The sequence below is a fragment of the Heterodontus francisci genome, chromosome 3 (assembly GCF_036365525.1).
Source record: "Heterodontus francisci isolate sHetFra1 chromosome 3, sHetFra1.hap1, whole genome shotgun sequence".
NCBI classification, from domain to species: Eukaryota; Metazoa; Chordata; class Chondrichthyes; order Heterodontiformes; family Heterodontidae; genus Heterodontus; species Heterodontus francisci.
The window spans coordinates 171,581,539-171,605,432 of NC_090373.1; the positions used below are offsets into that span (position 1 = coordinate 171,581,539).

At 32.3% G+C, this 23,894-nt stretch overlaps 1 protein-coding gene across 1 annotated transcript in view; it reads left to right on the forward strand.

The window, feature by feature from the left end:
* The window catches only part of LOC137353317 (fibulin-7), a 150,049-nt gene that overhangs the window by 53,533 nt on the left and 72,622 nt on the right, over positions 1–23,894 (forward strand). The gene's annotated exons all lie outside the window — the stretch shown is intronic.

Here is a 23,894-nt window from a genome sequence, read left to right on the forward strand (position 1 = left end):
CAGTACAGAGCTACAATAAAGTACAGAGTTATAATACAGTACAGAGTTATAATACAGTACAGAGGTATAATTCTGCACAGAGCTATAATACAGTACAGAGGTATAATTCTGCACAGAGCTATAATACAGTACAGAGTTATAATAAAGTACAGAGTTATAATACAGTACAGAGGTATAATTCTGCACAGAGCTATAATACAGTACAGAGGTATAATTCTGCACAGAGCTATGATACAGTACAGAGTTATAATAAAGTACAGAGTTATAATACAGTACAGAGCTACAATAAAGTACAGAGTTATAATACAGTACAGAGTTATAATTCTGCACAGAGCTATAATAAAGTACAGAGTGATAATACAGTACAGAGGTATAATTCTGCACAGAGCTATAATACAGTACAGAGGTATAATAAAGTACAGACTTATAATACAGGACAGATGTATAATTCTGCACAGAGCTATAATACAGCACAGAGTTATAATAAAGTACAGAGTTATAATACAGTACAGAGTTATAATACAGTACAGAGGTATAATTCTGCACAGAGCTATAATAAAGTACAGACATATAATAAAGTACAGACTTATAATACAGGACAGATGTATAATTCTGCACAGAGCTATAATACAGTACAGAGGTATAATACAGTACAGAGGTATAATAAAGTACAGACTTATAATACAGGACAGATGTATAATTCTGCACAGAGCTATAATACAGCACAGAGTTATAATAAAGTACAGAGTTATAATACAGTACAGAGGTATAATACAGTACAGAGGTATAATTCTGCACAGAGCTATAATACAGTAGAGTTATAATACAGTACAGAGCTATAATACAGTACAGAGGTATAATACAGTACAGAGGTATAATTCTGCACAGAGCTATAATACAGTAGAGTTATAATACAGCACAGAGTTATAATACAGTACAGAGCTATAATACAGTACAGAGGTATAATTCTGCACAGAGCTATAATACAGCACAGAGTTATAATACAGTACAGAGCTATAATACAGTACAGAGGTATAATTCTGCACAGAGCTATAATACAGTACAGAGGTATAATACAGTACAGAGGTATAATTCTGCACAGAGCTATAATACAGTACAGAGTTATAATACAGTACAGTTATAATAAAGTACAGAGTTAAAATACAGTACAGAGCTATAATAAAGTACAGAGGTATAATTCTGCACAGAGCTATAATACAGCACAGAGTTATAATACCGTACAGAGTTATAATACAGCACAGAGTTATAATACAGTACAGAGCTACAATACAGTACAGAGGTATAATACAGTGCAGAGGTATAATTCTGCACAGAGCTATAATACAGCACAGAGCTATAATAAAGTGCAGAGTTATAATACAGTACAGAGGTATAATTCTGCACAGAGCTATAATACAGTACAGAGTTATAATACAGTACAGTTATAATACAGCACAGAGTTATAATACAGTACAGAGCTATAATACAGTACAGAGTTATAATACAGTACAGAGTTATAATACAGTACAGAGGTATAATTCTGCACAGAGCTATAATACAGCACAGAGTTATAATACAGTACAGAGGTATAATTCTGCACAGAGCTATAATACAGCACAGTTATAATACAGTACAGAGTTATAATACAGTACAGAGTTATAATACAGTACAGAGGTATAATTCTGCACAGAGCTATAATACAGCACAGAGTTATAATAAAGTACAGAGTTATAATACAGCACAGAGTTATAATACAGCACAGAGTTATAATACAGTACAGAGGTATAATTCTGCACAGAGTTATAATAAAGTACAGAGTTATAATACAGCACAGAGTTATAATACAGTACAGAGCTATAATACAGTACAGAGGTATAATTCTGCACAGAGTTATAATACAGCACAGAGTTATAATACAGTACAGAGCTATAATACAGTACAGAGTTATAATACAGTACAGAGCTATAATACAGTACAGAGGTATAATTCTGCACAGAGTTATAATAAAGTACAGAGTTATAATACAGCACAGTGTTATAATACAGCACAGAGTTATAATACAGTACAGAGGTATAATTCTGCACAGAGTTATAATAAAGTACAGAGTTATAATACAGCACAGAGTTATAATACAGTACAGAGCTATAATACAGTACAGAGGTATAATTCTGCACAGAGCTATAATACAGCACAGAGTTATAATACAGTACAGAGCTATAATACAGTACAGAGTTATAATACAGTACAGAGTTATAATACAGTACAGAGGTATAATTCTGCACAGAGTTATCATAAAGTACAGAGTTATAATACAGCACAGAGTTATAATACAGTACAGAGGTATAATTCTGCACAGAGCTATAATACAGCACAGAGTTATAATAAAGTACAGAGTTATAATACTGCACAGAGCTATAATACAGTACAGAGCTATAATACAGTACAGAGTTATAATACAGTACAGAGCTATAATACAGTACAGAGGTATAATTCTGCACAGAGCTGTAATACAGCACAGAGTTATAATACAGTACAGAGCTATAATACAGTACAGAGTTATAATTCTGCACAGAGCTATAATACAGTACAGAGTTATAATACAGTACAGAGTTATAATTCTGCACAGAGCTATAATACAGTACAGAGTTATAATACAGTACAGAGGTATAATTCTGCACAGAGCTATAATACAGTACACAGTTATAATAAAGTACAGAGTTATAATAAAGTACAGAGTTATAATTCTGCACAGAGCTATAATACAGTACAGAGTTATAATAAAGTACAGAGTTATAATAAAGTACAGAGCTATAATACAGTACAGAGCTATAATACAGTACAGAGTTATAATAAAGTACAGAGTTATAATTCTGCACAGAGCTATAATACAGTACAGAGTTATAATAAAGTACAGAGTTATAATACAGTACAGAGGTATAATTCTGCACAGTGCTATAATACAGTACAGAGTTATAATAAAGTACAGATTTATAATACAGCACAGAGTTATAATACAGTACAGAGGTATAATAAAGTACAGAGTTATAATTCTGCACAGAGCTATAATACAGTACAGAGTTATAATAAAGTACAGAGTTATAATACAGTACAGAGTTATAATACAGCACAGAGTTATAATTTAGGGCGGCACAGTGGCGCAGTGGTTAGCACCGCAGCCTCACAGCTCCAGGGACCCGGGTTCGATTCCAGGTACTGCCTGTGTGGAGTTTGCAAGTTCTCCCTGTGTCTGCGTGGGTTTTCTCCAGGTGCTCCGGTTTCCTCCCACAAGCCAAAAGACTTGCAGGTTGATAGGTAAATTGGCCATTATAAATTGTCACTAGTGTAGGTAGGTGGTAGTGAAATATAGGGACAGGTGGGGATGTTTGGTAGGAATATGGGATTAGTGTAGGATTAGTATAAATGGGTGGTTGATGTTCGGCACAGACTCGGTGGGCCGAAGGGCCTGTTTCAGTGCTGTATCTCTAATCTAATCTAAACAGTACAGAGGTATAATTCTGCACAGAGCTTTAATACAGTACAGAGCTATAATAAAGTACAGGGTTATAATACAGTACAGAGGTATAATTCTGCAGAGAGCTAGAATACAGTCCAGAGCTATAATAAAGTACAGAGTTATAATACAGTACAGAGGTATAATTCTGCACAGAGCTATAATACAGTACAGAGCTATAATAAAGTACAGAGTTATAATACAGTACAGAGGTATAATTCTGCACAGAGCTATAATACAGTACAGAGGTATAATTCTGCACAGAGCTATAATACAGTACAGAGCTATAATAAAGTACAGAGTTATAATACAGTACAGAGGTATAATTCTGCACAGAGCTATAATACAGTACAGAGCTATAATAAAGTACAGAGTTATAATACAGTACAGAGTTATAATACAGCACAGAGTTATAATACAGTACAGAGGTATAATTCTGCACAGAGCTATAATACAGTACAGAGCTATAATAAAGTACAGAGTTATAATACAGTACAGAGGTATAATTCTGCACAGAGCTATAATACAGTACAGAGCTATAATACAGTACAGAGCTATAATACAGCACAGAGTTATAATACAGTACAGAGTTATAATACAGCACAGAGTTATAATTCTGCACAGAGCTATAATACAGTACAGAGCTATAATAAAGTACAGAGTTATAATACAGTACAGAGTTATAATTCTGCACAGAGCTATAATACAGTACAGAGCTATAATTAAGTACAGAGTTATAATACAGTACAGAGTTATAATACAGCACAGAGTTATAATACAGCACAGAGTTATAATTCTGCACAGAGCTATAATACAGTACAGAGCTATAATAAAGTACAGAGTTATAATACAGTACAGAGTTATAATTCTGCACAGAGCTATAATACAGTACAGAGCTATAATAAAGTACAGAGTTATAATACAGCACAGAGTTATAATTCTGCACAGAGCTATAATACAGTACAGAGCTATAATAAAGTACAGAGTTATAATACAGTACAGAGGTATAATTCTGCACAGAGCTATAATACAGTACAGAGTTATAATACAGCACAGAGTTATAATTCTGCACAGAGCTATAATACAGTACAGAGCTATAATAAAGTACAGAGTTATAATACAGTACAGAGTTATAATACAGTACAGAGGTATAATTCTGCACAGAGCTATAATACAGTACAGAGCTATAATAAAGTACAGAGTTATAATACAGTACAGTTATAATACAGCACAGAGTTATAATACAGTACAGAGGTATAATTCTGCACAGAGCTTTAATACAGTACAGAGTTATAATAAAGTACAGAGTTATAATACAGTACAGAGTTATAATACAGCACAGAGTTATAATACAGTACAGAGGTATAATTCTGCACAGAGCTATAATACAGTACAGAGCTATAATAAAGTACAGAGTTATAATAAAGTACAGAGTTATAATACTGCACAGAGCTATAATACAGTACAGAGCTATAATAAAGTACAGAGTTATAATACAGTACAGAGGTATAATTCTGCACAGAGCTATAATACAGTACAGAGTTATAATAAAGTACAGAGTTATAATACAGCACAGAGTTATAATACAGCACAGAGCTATAATACAGTACAGAGGTATAATTCTGCACAGAGCTACAATACAGTACAGAGTTATAATAAAGTACAGAGTTATAATACAGCACAGAGTTATAATACAGTACAGAGCTATAATACAGTACAGAGTTATAATAAAGTACAGAGTTATAATACAGCACAGAGTTATAATACAGCACAGAGGTATAATTCTGCACAGAGCTATAATACAGTACAGAGTTATAATAAAGTACAGAGTTATAATACAGTACAGAGCTATAATACAGTACAGAGGTATAATTCTGCACAGAGCTATAATACAGTACAGAGTTATAATAAAGTACAGAGTTATAATACTGCACAGAGCTATAATAAAGTACAGAGTTATAATACAGTACAGAGTTATAATACAGTACAGAGTTATAATACAGTACAGAGGTATAATTCTGCACAGAGCTATAATACAGTACAGAGTTATAATAAAGTACAGAGTTATAATACAGCACAGAGTTATAATACAGCACAGAGCTATAATACAGTACAGAGTTATAATAAAGTACAGAGTTATAATACAGCACAGAGTTATAATACAGCACAGAGGTATAATTCTGCACAGAGCTATAATACAGTACAGAGTTATAATAAAGTACAGAGTTATAATACTGCACAGAGCTATAATAAAGTACAGAGTTATAATACAGTACAGAGTTATAATACAGTACAGAGGTATAATTCTGCACAGAGCTATAATACAGTACAGAGTTATAATAAAGTACAGAGTTATAATACAGCACAGAGTTATAATACAGCACAGAGGTATAATTCTGCACAGAGCTATAATACAGTACAGAGTTATAATAAAGTACAGAGTTATAATACAGCACAGAGTTATAATACAGCACAGAGGTATAATTCTGCACAGAGCTATAATACAGTACAGAGTTATAATAAAGTACAGAGTTTTAATACAGTACAGAGCTATAATACAGTACAGAGTTATAATAAAGTACAGAGTTATAATACTGCACAGAGCTATAATAAAGTACAGAGTTATAATACAGTACAGAGTTATAATACAGTACAGAGGTATAATTCTGCACAGAGCTATAATACAGTACAGAGTTATAATAAAGTACAGAGTTTTAATACAGTACAGAGCTATAATACAGTACAGAGTTATAATAAAGTACAGAGTTATAATACTGCACAGAGCTATAATAAAGTACAGAGTTATAATACAGTACAGAGTTATAATACAGTACAGAGGTATAATTCTGCACAGAGCTATAATACAGTACAGAGTTATAATAAAGTACAGAGTTTTAATACAGTACAGAGCTATAATACAGTACAGAGTTATAATAAAGTACAGAGTTATAATACTGCACAGAGCTATAATAAAGTACAGAGTTATAATACAGTACAGAGTTATAATACAGTACAGAGGTATAATTCTGCACAGAGCTATAATACAGTACAGAGTTATAATACAGCACAGAGGTATAATTCTGCACAGAGCTATAATACAGTACAGAGTTATAATAAAGTACAGAGTTATAATACAGCACAGAGTTATAATACAGCACAGAGGTATAATTCTGCACAGAGCTATAATACAGTACAGAGTTATAATAAAGTACAGAGTTATAATACTGCACAGAGCTATAATAAAGTACAGAGTTATAATACAGTACAGAGTTATAATACAGTACAGAGGTATAATTCTGCACAGAGCTATAATACAGTACAGAGTTATAATAAAGTACAGAGTTATAATACAGCACAGAGTTATAATACAGCACAGAGGTATAATTCTGCACAGAGCTATAATACAGTACAGAGTTATAATAAAGTACAGAGTTATAATACAGCACAGAGGTATAATTCTGCACAGAGCTATAATACAGTACAGAGTTATAATAAAGTACAGAGTTTTAATACAGTACAGAGCTATAATACAGTACAGAGTTATAATAAAGTACAGAGTTATAATACTGCACAGAGCTATAATAAAGTACAGAGTTATAATACAGTACAGAGTTATAATACAGTACAGAGGTATAATTCTGCACAGAGCTATAATACAGTACAGAGTTATAATAAAGTACAGAGTTTTAATACAGTACAGAGCTATAATACAGTACAGAGTTATAATAAAGTACAGAGTTATAATAAAGTACAGAGTTATAATACTGCACAGAGCTATAATAAAGTACAGAGTTATAATACAGTACAGAGTTATAATACAGTACAGAGGTATAATTCTGCACAGAGCTATAATACAGTACAGAGTTATAATAAAGTACAGAGTTTTAATACAGTACAGAGCTATAATACAGTACAGAGTTATAATAAAGTACAGAGTTATAATACTGCACAGAGCTATAATAAAGTACAGAGTTATAATACAGTACAGAGTTATAATACAGTACAGAGGTATAATTCTGCACAGAGCTATAATACAGTACAGAGTTATAATAAAGTACAGAGTTATAATACAGCACAGAGTTATAATACAGCACAGAGGTATAATTCTGCACAGAGCTATAATACAGTACAGAGTTATAATAAAGTACAGAGTTATAATACAGCACAGAGTTATAATACAGCACAGAGGTATAATTCTGCACAGAGCCATAATACAGTACAGAGTTATAATAAAGTACAGAGTTTTAATACAGTACAGAGCTATAATACAGTACAGAGTTATAATAAAGTACAGAGTTATAATTCTGCACAGAGCTATAATACAGTACAGAGTTATAATAAAGTACAGAGTTATAATACTGCACAGAGCTATAATAAAGTACAGAGTTTTAATACAGTACAGAGCTATAATACAGTACAGAGTTATAATACAGTACAGAGGTATAATTCTGCACAGAGCTACAATACAGTACAGAGTTATAATAAAGTACAGAGTTATAATACAGCACAGAGTTATAATACAGTACAGAGCTATAATACAGTACAGAGTTATAATAAAGTACAGAGTTATAATACAGTACAGAGCTATAATACAGTACAGAGGTATAATTCTGCACAGAGCTATAATACAGTACAGAGTTATAATAAAGTACAGAGTTATAATACTGCACAGAGCTATAATAAAGTACAGAGTTATAATACAGTACAGAGTTATAATACAGTAGCGTTATAATACAGTACAGAGGTATAATTCTGCACAGAGCTATAATACAGTACAGAGTTATAATAAAGTACAGAGTTATAATACTGCACAGAGCTATAATAAAGTACAGAGTTATAATACAGTACAGAGTTATAATAAAGTACAGAGTTATAATACTGCACAGAGCTATAATAAAGTACAGAGTTATAATACAGTACAGAGTTATAATACAGTAGCGTTATAATACAGTACAGAGTTATAATACAGTACAGAGGTATAATTCTGCACAGAGCTATAATACAGTACAGAGTTATAATAAAGTACAGAGTTATAATACAGTACAGAGCTATAATACAGTACAGAGCTATAATAAAGTACAGAGTTATAATACAGTACAGAGTTATAATTCTGCACAGAGCTATAATACAGTACAGAGTTATAATAAAGTACAGAGTTATAATTCTGCACAGAGCTATAATACAGTACAGAGTTATAATAAAGTACAGAGCTATAATACAGTACAGAGCTATAATAAAGTACAGAGCTATAATACAGTACAGAGTTATAATAACGTACAGAGTTATAATACTGCACAGAGCTATAATACAGTACAGAGCTATAATAAAGTACAGAGTTATAATAAAGTACAGAGTTATAATAAAGTACAGAGGTATAATTCTGCACAGAGCTATAATACAGTACAGAGTTATAATACAGTACAGAGTTCTAATACAGTACAGAGTTATAATACTGCACAGAGCTATAATACAGTACAGAGCTGTAATAAAGTACAGAGCTGTAATAAAGTACAGAGCTATAATACTGCACAGAGCTATAATACAGTACAGAGCTATAATAAAGTACAGAGTTATAATAAAGTACAGAGGTATAATTCTGCACAGAGCTATAATACAGTACAGAGTTATAATTCTGCACAGAGTTATAATTCTGCACAGTTATAATAAAGTACAGAGTTATAATAAAGTACAGAGTTATAATACTGCACAGAGCTATAATACAGTACAGAGCTATAATAAAGTACAGAGTTATAATACAGTAGCGTTATAATACAGTACAGAGGTATAATTCTGCACAGAGCTATAATAAAGTACAGAGTTATAATAAAGTACAGAGTTATCATACTGCACAGAGCTATAATACAGTAGCGTTATAACACAGTACAGAGTTATAATACAGTACAGAGTTATAATACAGTACAGAGGTATAATACAGTAGCGTTATAATACAGTACAGAGTTATAATACAGTACAGAGTTATAATACAGTAGCGTTATAATACAGTACAGAGTTATAATACAGTACAGAGGTATAATTCTGCACAGAGCTATAATACAGTACAGAGTTATAATAAAGTACAGAGTTATAATACAGTAGAGTTATAATAAAGTACAGAGTTATAATACAGTACAGAGTTATAATACAGTACAGAGCTATAATAAAGTACAGAGTTATAATACAGTACAGAGTTATAATACAGTAGAGTTATAATACAGTACAGAGTTATAATAAAGTACAGAGTTATAATACAGTACAGAGCTATAATACAGTACAGAGTTATAATAAAGTAGAGTTATAATACAGTACAGAGTTATAATAAAGTACAGAGTTATAATACAGTACAGAGTTATAATACAGTAGCGTTATAATACAGTACAGAGTTATAATACAGTACAGAGTTATAATACAGCACAGAGGTATATTTCTGCACAGAGCTATAATACAGTACAGAGCTATAATACAGTAGAGTTATAATACAGTACAGAGCTATAATAAAGTACAGAGTTATAATACAGTACAGAGTTATAATACAGTAGAGTTATAATACAGTACAGAGGTGTAATAAAGTACAAAGTTATAATACAGTACAGAGTTATAATACAGTAGAGTTATAATACAGTACAGAGCTATAATAAAGTACAGAGTTATAATACAGTACAGAGTTATAATACAGTACAGAGGTGTAATAAAGTACAAAGTTACAATACAGTACAGAGTTATAATACAGTAGAGTTATAATACAGTACAGAGCTATAGTAAAGTACAGAGTTATACTACAGTACAGAGTTATAATACAGTAGAGTTATAATACAGTACAGAGTTATAATAAAGTACAGAGCTATAATACAGTATAGAGCTATAATTCTGCACAGAGCTGTAATACTACACAGAGCTATAATAAAGTACAGAGTTATAATCCAGTACAGAGCTATAATAAAGGACAGAGTTATAATAAAGTACAGAGTTATAATACAGTACAGAGCTATAATAAAGTATAGAGTTATAATACAGTAGAGCTATAATACATTAAAGGCATAATACGACACAGTTCTAATACAGTACAGAGCTATAATACAGTAGAGTTATAATACAGTACAGAGCTATAATACATTAAAGGCATAATACTGCACAGTTATAATACAGTACAGAGGTATAATACAGTCGAGTTATAATACAGTATAGAGTTATAATACGTTAAAGGCATAATACTGCACAGTTATAATGCAGTGCAGAGCAATAATACAGTAGAGTTATAATACAGTACAGATCTATAATTCTGCACAGAGCTATAATACTGCACAGAGCTATAATACATTAAAGACATAATACTGCACAGTTATAATGCAGTACAGAGCAATAATTCAGTACAGGGGTATAATACTGCACAGAGCTATAATACAGTACAGAGTTATAATACAGTACAGAGCTATAATACATTAAAGGCATAATACTGCACAGAGTTATAATTCAGTACAGAGTTATAATACTGCACAGAGCAATAATTCAGTACAGAACTATAATTGAATACAGAGCAATAATTCAGTACAGTGTTATAATACAGTACAGAGCTATAATACTGCACAGAGCAATAATTCTGTACAGAGCTATAATACAGCAGAGGTATAATGCTGTACAGAGATTTAATACATTACAGAGCTATATTACAGTACAGATCTATAATACTGCACAGAGTTATAATACAGTACAGAGCTATAATACATTAAAGGCATAATACTGCACAGAGTTATAATTCAGTACAGAGTTATAATACTGCACAGAGCAATAATTCAGTACAGAACTATAATTGAATACAGAGCAATAATTCAGTACAGTGTTATAATGCAGTACAAAGCTATAATACAGTACAGAGCTATAATTCAGTACAGAGTTATAATACAGTGCAGAGCTATAATATTGCACACAGCTATAATACATTACAGAGCTATATTACAGTACAGATCTATAATACTGCACAGAGCAATAATTCAGTACAGAGCTATAATACTGCACAGAGCTATAATACAGTACAGAGCTATAATACAGTACAGAGCTATAATTCAGTACAGAGCTGTAATACTGTAGAGGTATAATGCTGTATAGAGCTATAATACTGCGCACAGTTATAATACAGCACAGAGCTATAATACAGTACAGGGCAAGAATTCAGTACAGAGCTATAATACTGCAGAGATATAATGCAGTACGGAGCTATAATGCAGTACAGAGCAATAATTCAGTACAGAGCTGTAATACTGCATTGGTATAATGCTGTACAGAGCTATAATACAGTACAGAGGTATAATACAGTACAGAGTTATAAAACAGTACAGTGTGATAATACATTAAAGGCATAATACTGCACAGTTATAATACAGTACAGAGGTATAATACAGTAGAGTTAAAATACAGTATAGAGTTATAATACGTTAAAGGCATAATACTGCACAGTTATAATGCAGTACAGAGCAATAATTCAGTGCAGGGGTATAATACTGCACAGAGCTATAATACAGTACAGAGTTATAATACAGTACAGAGCTATAATACATTAAAGGCATAATACTGCACAGAGTTATAATACAGAACAGAACTATAATTCTGCACAGAGCTATAATACAGTACAGAGTTATAATACAGTACAGAGCTATAATACAGTGCAGAGTTATAATTCAGTACAGAGCTGTAATACTGCAGAGGTATAGTGCTGTACAGAGCTATAATACTGCACAGAGTTATAATACAGTACAGAGTTATAATACAGTACAGAGTTATAATACAGTACAGAGCAATAATATTGCATGGAGATATCATACATTACAGAGTTATAATACAGTACAGAGCTATAATACAGTACAGAGCAATAATGCAGTACAGAGCTATAATAAAGTACAGAGCAATAATTCAGTACAGAGCTTTAATACAGTCCAGAGTATTAACACAGTATAGAGCTATATTACAGCACAGAGCAATAATACTGCACAGAGCAATAATTCTGTACAGAGCTATAATACAGCAGAGGTATAATGCCTTACAGAGATTTAATACTGCACAGAGTTATAATGCAGTACAAAGCTATAATACAGTACAGAGTTATAATTCAGTACAGAGCTATACTACAGTACAGAGTTATAATACAGTGCAGAGCTATAATATTGCACACAGCTATAATACATTACAGAGCTATATTGCAGTACAGGGCAATAATTTAGTACAGAGTTATAATACTGCAGAGAGTTATAATACAGTAGAGTTATAATACAGTACAGAGCAATAATATTGCATGGAGATATTATACATTACAGAGTTATAATACAGTACAGAGCTATAATACAGTACAGAGCAATAATACAGTACAGAGCTATAATACAGTGCAGAGTTATAATTCAGTACAGAGCTGTAATACTGCAGAGGTATAGTGCTGTACAGAGCTATAATACTGCACAGAGCAATAATTCAGTACAGAACTATAATTCAATACAGAGCAATAATTCAGTACAGAGCTATAATATTGCACAAGGCTATAATACTGCACAGAGTTACAATACAGTACAGAGCTATAATACGCACAGTTATAATTCAGTACAGAGCTATAATACTGCACAGTGCGATAATACCGCACAGAGTTATAATAAAGTACAGAGCTATAATAAAGTACAGAGCTATAATACAGTACAGAGTTATAATAAAGTACAGAGGTATAATTCTGCACAGAGCTATAATACAGTACAGAGCTATAATAAAGTACAGAGCTGTAATAAAGTACAGAGTTATCATACTGCACAGAGCTATAATACAGTAGCGTTATAACACAGTACAGAGTTATAATACAGTACAGAGTTATAATACAGTACAGAGGTATAATACAGTAGCGTTATAATACAGTACAGAGTTATAATACAGTACAGAGTTATAATACAGTAGCGTTATAATACAGTACAGAGTTATAATACAGTACAGAGGTATAATTCTGCACAGAGCTATAATACAGTACAGAGTTATAATAAAGTACAGAGTTATAATACAGTAGAGTTATAATAAAGTACAGAGTTATAATACAGTACAGAGTTATAATACAGTACAGAGCTATAATAAAGTACAGAGTTATAATACAGTACAGAGTTATAATACAGTAGAGTTATAATACAGTACAGAGTTATAATAAAGTACAGAGTTATAATACAGTACAGAGCTATAATACAGTACAGAATTATAATAAAGTAGAGTTATTATACAGTACAGAGTTATAATAAAGTACAGAGTTATAATACAGTAGCGTTATAATACAGTACAGAGTTATAATACAGTACAGAGTTATAATACAGCACAGAGGTATATTTCTGCACAGAGCTATAATACAGTACAGAGCTATAATACAGTAGAGTTATAATACAGTACAGAGCTATAATAAAGTACAGAGTTATAATACAGTACAGAGTTATAATACAGTAGAGTTATAATACAGTACAGAGGTGTAATAAAGTACAAAGTTATAATACAGTACAGAGTTATAATACAGTAGAGTTATAATACAGTACAGAGCTATAATAAAGTACAGAGTTATAATACAGTACAGAGTTATAATACAGTACAGAGGTGTAATAAAGTACAAAGTTACAATACAGTACAGAGTTATAATACAGTAGAGTTATAATACAGTACAGAGCTATAGTAAAGTACAGAGTTATACTACAGTACAGAGTTATAATACAGTAGAGTTATAATACAGTACAGAGTTATAATAAAGTACAGAGCTATAATACAGTATAGAGCTATAATTCTGCACAGAGCTGTAATACTACACAGAGCTATAATAAAGTACAGAGTTATAATCCAGTACAGAGCTATAATAAAGGACAGAGTTATAATAAAGTACAGAGTTATAATACAGTACAGAGCTATAATAAAGTATAGAGTTATAATACAGTAGAGCTATAATTCATTAAAGGCATAATACGACACAGTTCTAATACAGTACAGAGCTATAATACAGTAGAGTTATAATACAGTACAGAGCTATAATACATTAAAGGCATAATACTGCACAGTTATAATACAGTACAGAGGTATAATACAGTCGAGTTATAATACAGTATAGAGTTATAATACGTTAAAGGCATAATACTGCACAGTTATAATGCAGTGCAGAGCAATAATACAGTAGAGTTATAATACAGTACAGATCTATAATTCTGCACAGAGCTATAATACTGCACAGAGCTATAATACATTAAAGACATAATACTGCACAGTTATAATGCAGTACAGAGCAATAATTCAGTACAGGGGTATAATACTGCACAGAGCTATAATACAGTACAGAGTTATAATACAGTACAGAGCTATAATACATTAAAGGCATAATACTGCACAGAGTTATAATACAGAACAGAACTATAATTCTGCACAGAGCTATAATACAGTACAGAGTTATAATACAGTACAGAGCTATAATACAGTGCAGAGTTATAATTCAGTACAGAGCTGTAATACTGCAGAGGTATAGTGCTGTACAGAGCTATAATACTGCACAGAGTTATAATACAGTACAGAGTTATAATACAGTACAGAGTTATAATACAGTACAGAGCAATAATATTGCATGGAGATATCATACATTACAGAGTTATAATACAGTACAGAGCTATAATACAGTACAGAGCAATAATGCAGTACAGAGCTATAATAAAGTACAGAGCAATAATTCAGTACAGAGCTTTAATACAGTCCAGAGTATTAACACAGTATAGAGCTATATTACAGCACAGAGCAATAATACTGCACAGAGCAATAATTCTGTACAGAGCTATAATACAGCAGAGGTATAATGCCTTACAGAGATTTAATACTGCACAGAGTTATAATGCAGTACAAAGCTATAATACAGTACAGAGTTATAATTCAGTACAGAGCTATACTACAGTACAGAGTTATAATACAGTGCAGAGCTATAATATTGCACACAGCTATAATACATTACAGAGCTATATTGCAGTACAGGGCAATAATTTAGTACAGAGTTATAATACTGCAGAGAGTTATAATACAGTAGAGTTATAATACAGTACAGAGCAATAATATTGCATGGAGATATTATACATTACAGAGTTATAATACAGTACAGAGCTATAATACAGTACAGAGCAATAATACAGTACAGAGCTATAATACAGTGCAGAGTTATAATTCAGTACAGAGCTGTAATACTGCAGAGGTATAGTGCTGTACAGAGCTATAATACTGCACAGAGCAATAATTCAGTACAGAACTATAATTCAATACAGAGCAATAATTCAGTACAGAGCTATAATATTGCACAAGGCTATAATACTGCACAGAGTTACAATACAGTACAGAGCTATAATACGCACAGTTATAATTCAGTACAGAGCTATAATACTGCACAGTGCGATAATACCGCACAGAGTTATAATAAAGTACAGAGCTATAATAAAGTACAGAGCTATAATACAGTACAGAGTTATAATAAAGTACAGAGGTATAATTCTGCACAGAGCTATAATACAGTACAGAGCTATAATAAAGTACAGAGCTGTAATAAAGTACAGAGTTATCATACTGCACAGAGCTATAATACAGTAGCGTTATAACACAGTACAGAGTTATAATACAGTACAGAGTTATAATACAGTACAGAGGTATAATACAGTAGCGTTATAATACAGTACAGAGTTATAATACAGTACAGAGTTATAATACAGTACAGAGGTATAATTCTGCACAGAGCTATAATACAGTACAGAGTTATAATAAAGTACAGAGTTATAATACAGTAGAGTTATAATAAAGTACAGAGTTATAATACAGTACAGAGTTATAATACAGTACAGAGCTATAATAAAGTACAGAGTTATAATACAGTACAGAGTTATAATACAGTAGAGTTATAATACAGTACAGAGTTATAATAAAGTACAGAGTTATAATACAGTACAGAGCTATAATACAGTACAGAGTTATAATAAAGTAGAGTTATTATACAGTACAGAGTTATAATAAAGTACAGAGTTATAATAAAGTACAGAGTTATAATACAGTAGCGTTATAATACAGTACAGAGTTATAATACAGTACAGAGTTATAATACAGCACAGAGGTATATTTCTGCACAGAGCTATAATACAGTACAGAGCTATAATACAGTAGAGTTATAATACAGTACAGAGCTATAATAAAGTACAGAGTTATAATACAGTACAGAGTTATAATACAGTAGAGTTATAATACAGTACAGAGGTGTAATAAAGTACAAAGTTATAATACAGTACAGAGTTATAATACAGTAGAGTTATAATACAGTACAGAGCTATAATAAAGTACAGAGTTATAATACAGTACAGAGTTATAATACAGTACAGAGGTGTAATAAAGTACAAAGTTACAATACAGTACAGAGTTATAATACAGTAGAGTTATAATACAGTACAGAGCTATAGTAAAGTACAGAGTTATACTACAGTACAGAGTTATAATACAGTAGAGTTATAATACAGTACAGAGTTATAATAAAGTACAGAGCTATAATACAGTATAGAGCTATAATTCTGCACAGAGCTGTAATACTACACAGAGCTATAATAAAGTACAGAGTTATAATCCAGTACAGAGCTATAATAAAGGACAGAGTTATAATAAAGTACAGAGTTATAATACAGTACAGAGCTATAATAAAGTATAGAGTTATAATACAGTAGAGCTATAATTCATTAAAGGCATAATACGACACAGTTCTAATACAGTACAGAGCTATAATACAGTAGAGTTATAATACAGTACAGAGCTATAATACATTAAAGGCATAATACTGCACAGTTATAATACAGTACAGAGGTATAATACAGTCGAGTTATAATACAGTATAGAGTTATAATACGTTAAAGGCATAATACTGCACAGTTATAATGCAGTGCAGAGCAATAATACAGTAGAGTTATAATACAGTACAGATCTATAATTCTGCACAGAGCTATAATACTGCACAGAGCTATAATACATTAAAGACATAATACTGCACAGTTATAATGCAGTACAGAGCAATAATTCAGTACAGGGGTATAATACTGCACAGAGCTATAATACAGTACAGAGTTATAATACAGTACAGAGCTATAATACATTAAAGGCATAATACTGCACAGAGTTATAATTCAGTACAGAGTTATAATACTGCACAGAGCAATAATTCAGTACAGAACTATAATTGAATACAGAGCAATAATTCAGTACAGTGTTATAATACAGTACAGAGCTATAATACTGCACAGAGCAATAATTCTGTACAGAGCTATAATACAGCAGAGGTATAATGCTGTACAGAGATTTAATACTGCACAGAGTTATAATGCAGTACAAAGCTATAATACAGTACAGAGCTATAATTCAGTACAGAGTTATAATACAGTGCAGAGCTATAATATTGCACACAGCTATAATACATTACAGAGCTATATTACAGTACAGATCTATAATACTGCACAGAGCAATAATTCAGTACAGAGCTATAATACTGCACAGAGCTATAATACAGTACAGAGCTATAATACAGTACAGAGCTATAATTCAGTACAGAGCTGTAATACTGTAGAGGTATAATGCTGTATAGAGCTATAATACTGCGCACAGTTATAATACAGCACAGAGCTATAATACAGTACAGGGCAAGAATTCAGTACAGAGCTATAATACTGCAGAGATATAATGCAGTACGGAGCTATAATGCAGTACAGAGCAATAATTCAGTACAGAGCTGTAATACTGCATTGGTATAATGCTGTACAGAGCTATAATACAGTACAGAGGTATAATACAGTACAGAGTTATAAAACAGTACAGTGTGATAATACATTAAAGGCATAATACTGCACAGTTATAATACAGTACAGAGGTATAATACAGTAGAGTTAAAATACAGTATAGAGTTATAATACGTTAAAGGCATAATACTGCACAGTTATAATGCAGTACAGAGCAATAATTCAGTGCAGGGGTATAATACTGCACAGAGCTATAATACAGTACAGAGTTATAATACAGTACAGAGCTATAATACATTAAAGGCATAATACTGCACAGAGTTATAATACAGAACAGAACTATAATTCTGCACAGAGCTATAATACAGTACAGAGTTATAATACAGTACAGAGCTATAATACAGTGCAGAGTTATAATTCAGTACAGAGCTGTAATACTGCAGAGGTATAGTGCTGTACAGAGCTATAATACTGCACAGAGTTATAATACAGTACAGAGTTATAATACAGTACAGAGCAATAATATTGCATGGAGATATCATACATTACAGAGTTATAATACAGTACAGAGCTATAATACAGTACAGAGCAATAATGCAGTACAGAGCTATAATAAAGTACAGAGCAATAATTCAGTACAGAGCTTTAATACAGTCCAGAGTATTAACACAGTATAGAGCTATATTACAGCACAGAGCAATAATACTGCACAGAGCAATAATTCTGTACAGAGCTATAATACAGCAGAGGTATAATGCCTTACAGAGATTTAATACTGCACAGAGTTATAATGCAGTACAAAGCTATAATACAGTACAGAGTTATAATTCAGTACAGAGCTATACTACAGTACAGAGTTATAATACAGTGCAGAGCTATAATATTGCACACAGCTATAATACATTACAGAGCTATATTGCAGTACAGGGCAATAATTTAGTACAGAGTTATAATACTGCAGAGAGTTATAATACAGTAGAGTTATAATACAGTACAGAGCAATAATATTGCATGGAGATATTATACATTACAGAGTTATAATACAGTACAGAGCTATAATACAGTACAGAGCAATAATACAGTACAGAGCTATAATACAGTGCAGAGTTATAATTCAGTACAGAGCTGTAATACTGCAGAGGTATAGTGCTGTACAGAGCTATAATACTGCACAGAGCAATAATTCAGTACAGAACTATAATTCAATACAGAGCAATAATTCAGTACAGAGCTATAATATTGCACAAGGCTATAATACTGCACAGAGTTACAATACAGTACAGAGCTATAATACGCACAGTTATAATTCAGTACAGAGCTATAATACTGCACAGTGCGATAATACCGCACAGAGTTATAATAAAGTACAGAGCTATAATAAAGTACAGAGCTATAATACAGTACAGAGTTATAATAAAGTACAGAGGTATAATTCTGCACAGAGCTATAATACAGTACAGAGCTATAATAAAGTACAGAGCTGTAATAAAGTACAGAGTTATAATACAGTACAGAGATATAATACTGCACAGAGCTATAATAAAGTACAGAGTTATAATAAAGTACAGAGTTATAATAAAGTACAGAGGTATAATTCTGCACAGAGCTATAATACAGTACAGAGCTGTAATAAAGTACAGAGTTATAATACAGTACAGAGTTATAATACTGCACAGAGCTATAATACAGTACAGAGCTATAATAAAGTACAGAGCTGTAATAAAGTACAAAGTTATAATACAGTACAGAGTTATAATACTGCACAGAGCTATAATACAGTACAGAGCTATAATAAAGTACAGAGTTATAATAAAGTACAGAGTTATAATAAAGTTTCTTTTTTCTTTCTTTCTTTCTTTTGGGCCTCCTTATCTCGAGAGACAATGGATACGCGCCTGGAGGTGGTCAGTGGTTTGTGAAGCAGCGCCTGGAGTGGCTATAAAGGCCAATTCTGGAGTAACAGGCTCTTCCACAGGTGCTGCAGAGAAATTTGTTTGTTGGGGCTGTTGCACAGTTGGCTCTCCCCTTGCGCCTCTGTCTTTTTTCCTGCCAACTACTAAGTCTCTTCGACTCGCCACAATTTAGCCCTGTCTTTATGGCTGCCCGCCAGCTCTGGCGAATGCTGGCAACTGACTCCCACGACTTGTGATCAATGTCACACGATTTCATGTCGCGTTTGCAGACGTCTTTATAACGGAGACATGGACGGCCGGTGGGTCTGATACCAGTGGCGAGCTCGCTGTACAATGTGTCTTTGGGGATCCTGCCATCTTCCATGCGGCTCACATGGCCAAGCCATCTCAAGCGCCGCTGACTCAGTAGTGTGTATAAGCTGGGGATGTTGGCCGCTTCAAGGACTTCTGTGTTGGAGATATAGTCCTGCCACCTGATGCCAAGTATTCTCCGAAGGCAGCGCTGTACAGAGCTATAATACAGCAGAGATATAATGCAGTGCAGAGCTATAATACAGTACAGAGCAATAATTCAGTACAGAGCTATAATAAAGTACAGAGCAATGATTCAGTACAGAGCTTTAATACAGTCCAGAGTATTAACACAGTATAGAGCTATATTACAGCACAGAGCAATAATACAGTACAGGGCAATAATTTAGTACAGAGTTATAATACTGCAGAGATATAATGCAGTACAGAGCTATAATACAGTACAGAGCAATAATTCAGTACAGAGCTGTAATACTGTCGAGGTATAATGCAGTACAGAGCTATAATACAGTACAGAGCAATAATTCAGTACAGAGCTGTAATACTGTAGAGGTATAATGCTGTACAGAGCTATAATACTGCAGAGATATAATGCAGTACAGAGCTATAATACAGTACAGAGCAATAATTCAGTACAGAGCTGTAATACTGTCGAGGTATAATGCAGTACAGAGCTATAATACAGTACAGAGCAATAATTCAGTACAGAGCTGTAATACTGTAGAGGTATAATGCTGTACAGAGCTGTAATACTGAAGAGATATAATGCAGTACAGAGCAATAATTCAGTACAGAGCTGTAATACTGCAGAGGTATAGTGCTGTACAGAGCTATAATTCTGCACAGAGCTATAATACAGTAGAGTTATAATACAGTGCAGAGTTATAATACAGTACAGAGTTATAATACAGTAGAGTTATAATACAGTACAGAGTTAGAATACAGTACAGAGGTATAATTCTGCACAGAGCTATAATACAGTAGAGCTATAATGCAGTACAGTGTTAAAATACAGTAGAGTTATAATACAGTACAGAGTTATAATACAGTAGAGTTATAATACAGTACAGAGTTATAATACAGTACAGAGCTATAATAGAGTAGAGTTATAATAAAGTACAGAGTTATAATACAGTACAGAGGTATAATTCTGCACAGAGCTATAATACAGTAGAATTATAATACAGTACAGAGGTATAATTCTGCACAGAGCTGTAATACAGTAGAGTTATAATACAGTACAGAGTTATAATAAAATACAGAGTTATAATACAGTAGAGTTATAATACAGTACGGAGTTATAATACAGTAGAGTTATAATACAGTACAGTTAGAATACAGTACAGAGGTATAATTCTGCACAGAGCTATAATACAGTAGAGTTATAATGCAGTACAGTGTTAAAATACAGTAGAGTTATAATAAAGTACAGAGTTATAATACAGTACAGAGTTATAATAAAGTACAGAGTTATAATACTGCACAGAGCTATAATACAGTACAGAGTTATAATAAAGTACAGAGTTATAATACAGTACAGAGCTATAATACAGTACAGAGTTATAATAAAGTACAGAGTTATAATACAGCACAGAGGTATATTTCTGCACAGAGCTATAATACAGTACAGAGTTATAATACAGTACAGAGCTATAATACAGTAGAGTTATAATACAGTACAGAGCTATAATAAAGTACAGAGTTATAATACAGTACAGAGTGATAATACAGTAGAGTTATAATGCAGTACAGAGTTATAATACTGCACAGAGCTATAATACAGTACAGAGTTATAATACAGTACAGAGCTATAATACAGTAGAGTTATAATACAGTACAGAGGTGTAATAAAGTACAAAGTTATAATACAGTACAGAGTTATAATACAGTAGAGTTATAATGCAGTACAGAGCTATAACAAAGTACAGAGTTATAATACAGTACAGAGTTATAATACAGTACAGAGGTGTAATAAAGTACAAAGTTACAATACAGTACAGAGTTATAATACAGTAGAGTTATAATACAGTACAGAGCTATAGTAAAGTACAGAGTTATACTACAGTACAGAGTTATAATACAGTAGAGTTATAATACAGTACAGAGCTATAATAAAGTACAGAGGTATAATAAAGTACAGAGTTATAATACAGTACAGAGTTATAATACAGTAGAGTTATAATACAGTACAGAGTTATAATAAAGTACAGAGCTATAATACAGGATAGAGCTATAATTCTGCACAGAGCTGTAATACTACACAGAGCTATAATAAAGTACAGAGTTATAATCCAGTACAGAGCTATAATAAAGGACAGAGTTATAATAAAGCACAGAGTTATAATACAGTACAGAGCTATAATAAAGTATAGAGTTATAATACAGTAGAGCTATAGTACATTAAAGGCATAATACGACGCAGTTATAATACAGTACAGAGCTATAATACAGTCGAGTTATAATACAGTACAGAGCTATAATACAGTACAGAGGTATAATACAGTAGAGTTATAATACAGTACAGAGTGATAATACATTAAAGGCATAATACTGCACAGTTATAATACAGTACAGAGGTATAATACAGTCGAGTTATAATACAGTATAGAGTTATAATACGTTAAAGGCATAATACTGCACAGTTATAATGCAGTGCAGAGCAATAATACAGTAGAGTTATAATACAGTACAGATCTATAATCTGCACAGAGCTATAATACTGCACAGAGCTATAATACATTAAAGGCATAATACTGCACAGTTATAATGCAGTACAGAGCAATAATTCAGTACAGGGGTATAATACTGCACAGAGCTATAATACAGTACAGAGTTATAATACAGTACAGAGCAATAATATTGCATGGAGATATCATACATTACAGAGTTATAATACAGTACAGAGCCATAATACATTAAAGGCATAATACTGCACAGAGTTATAATTCAGTACAGAGTTAGAATACTGCACAGAGCAATAATTCAGTACAGGGGTATAATACTGCACAGAGCTATAATACAGTACAGTGTTATAATACAGTACAGAGTTATAATACTGCACAGAGCAATAATTCTGTACAGAGCTATAATACAGCAGAGGTATAATATTGCACACAGCTATAATACATTACAGAGCTATATTACAGTACAGATCTATAATACTGCACAGAGCAATAATTCAGTACAGAGCTATAATACTGCACAGAGCTATAATACAGTACAGAGCTATAATACAGTACAGAGCTATAATTCAGTACAGAGCTGTAATACTGTAGAGGTATAATGCTGTACAGAGCTATAATACTGCAGAGATATAATGCAGTACGGAGCTATAATGCAGTACAGAGCAATAATTCAGTACAGAGCTGTAATACTGCATTGGTATAA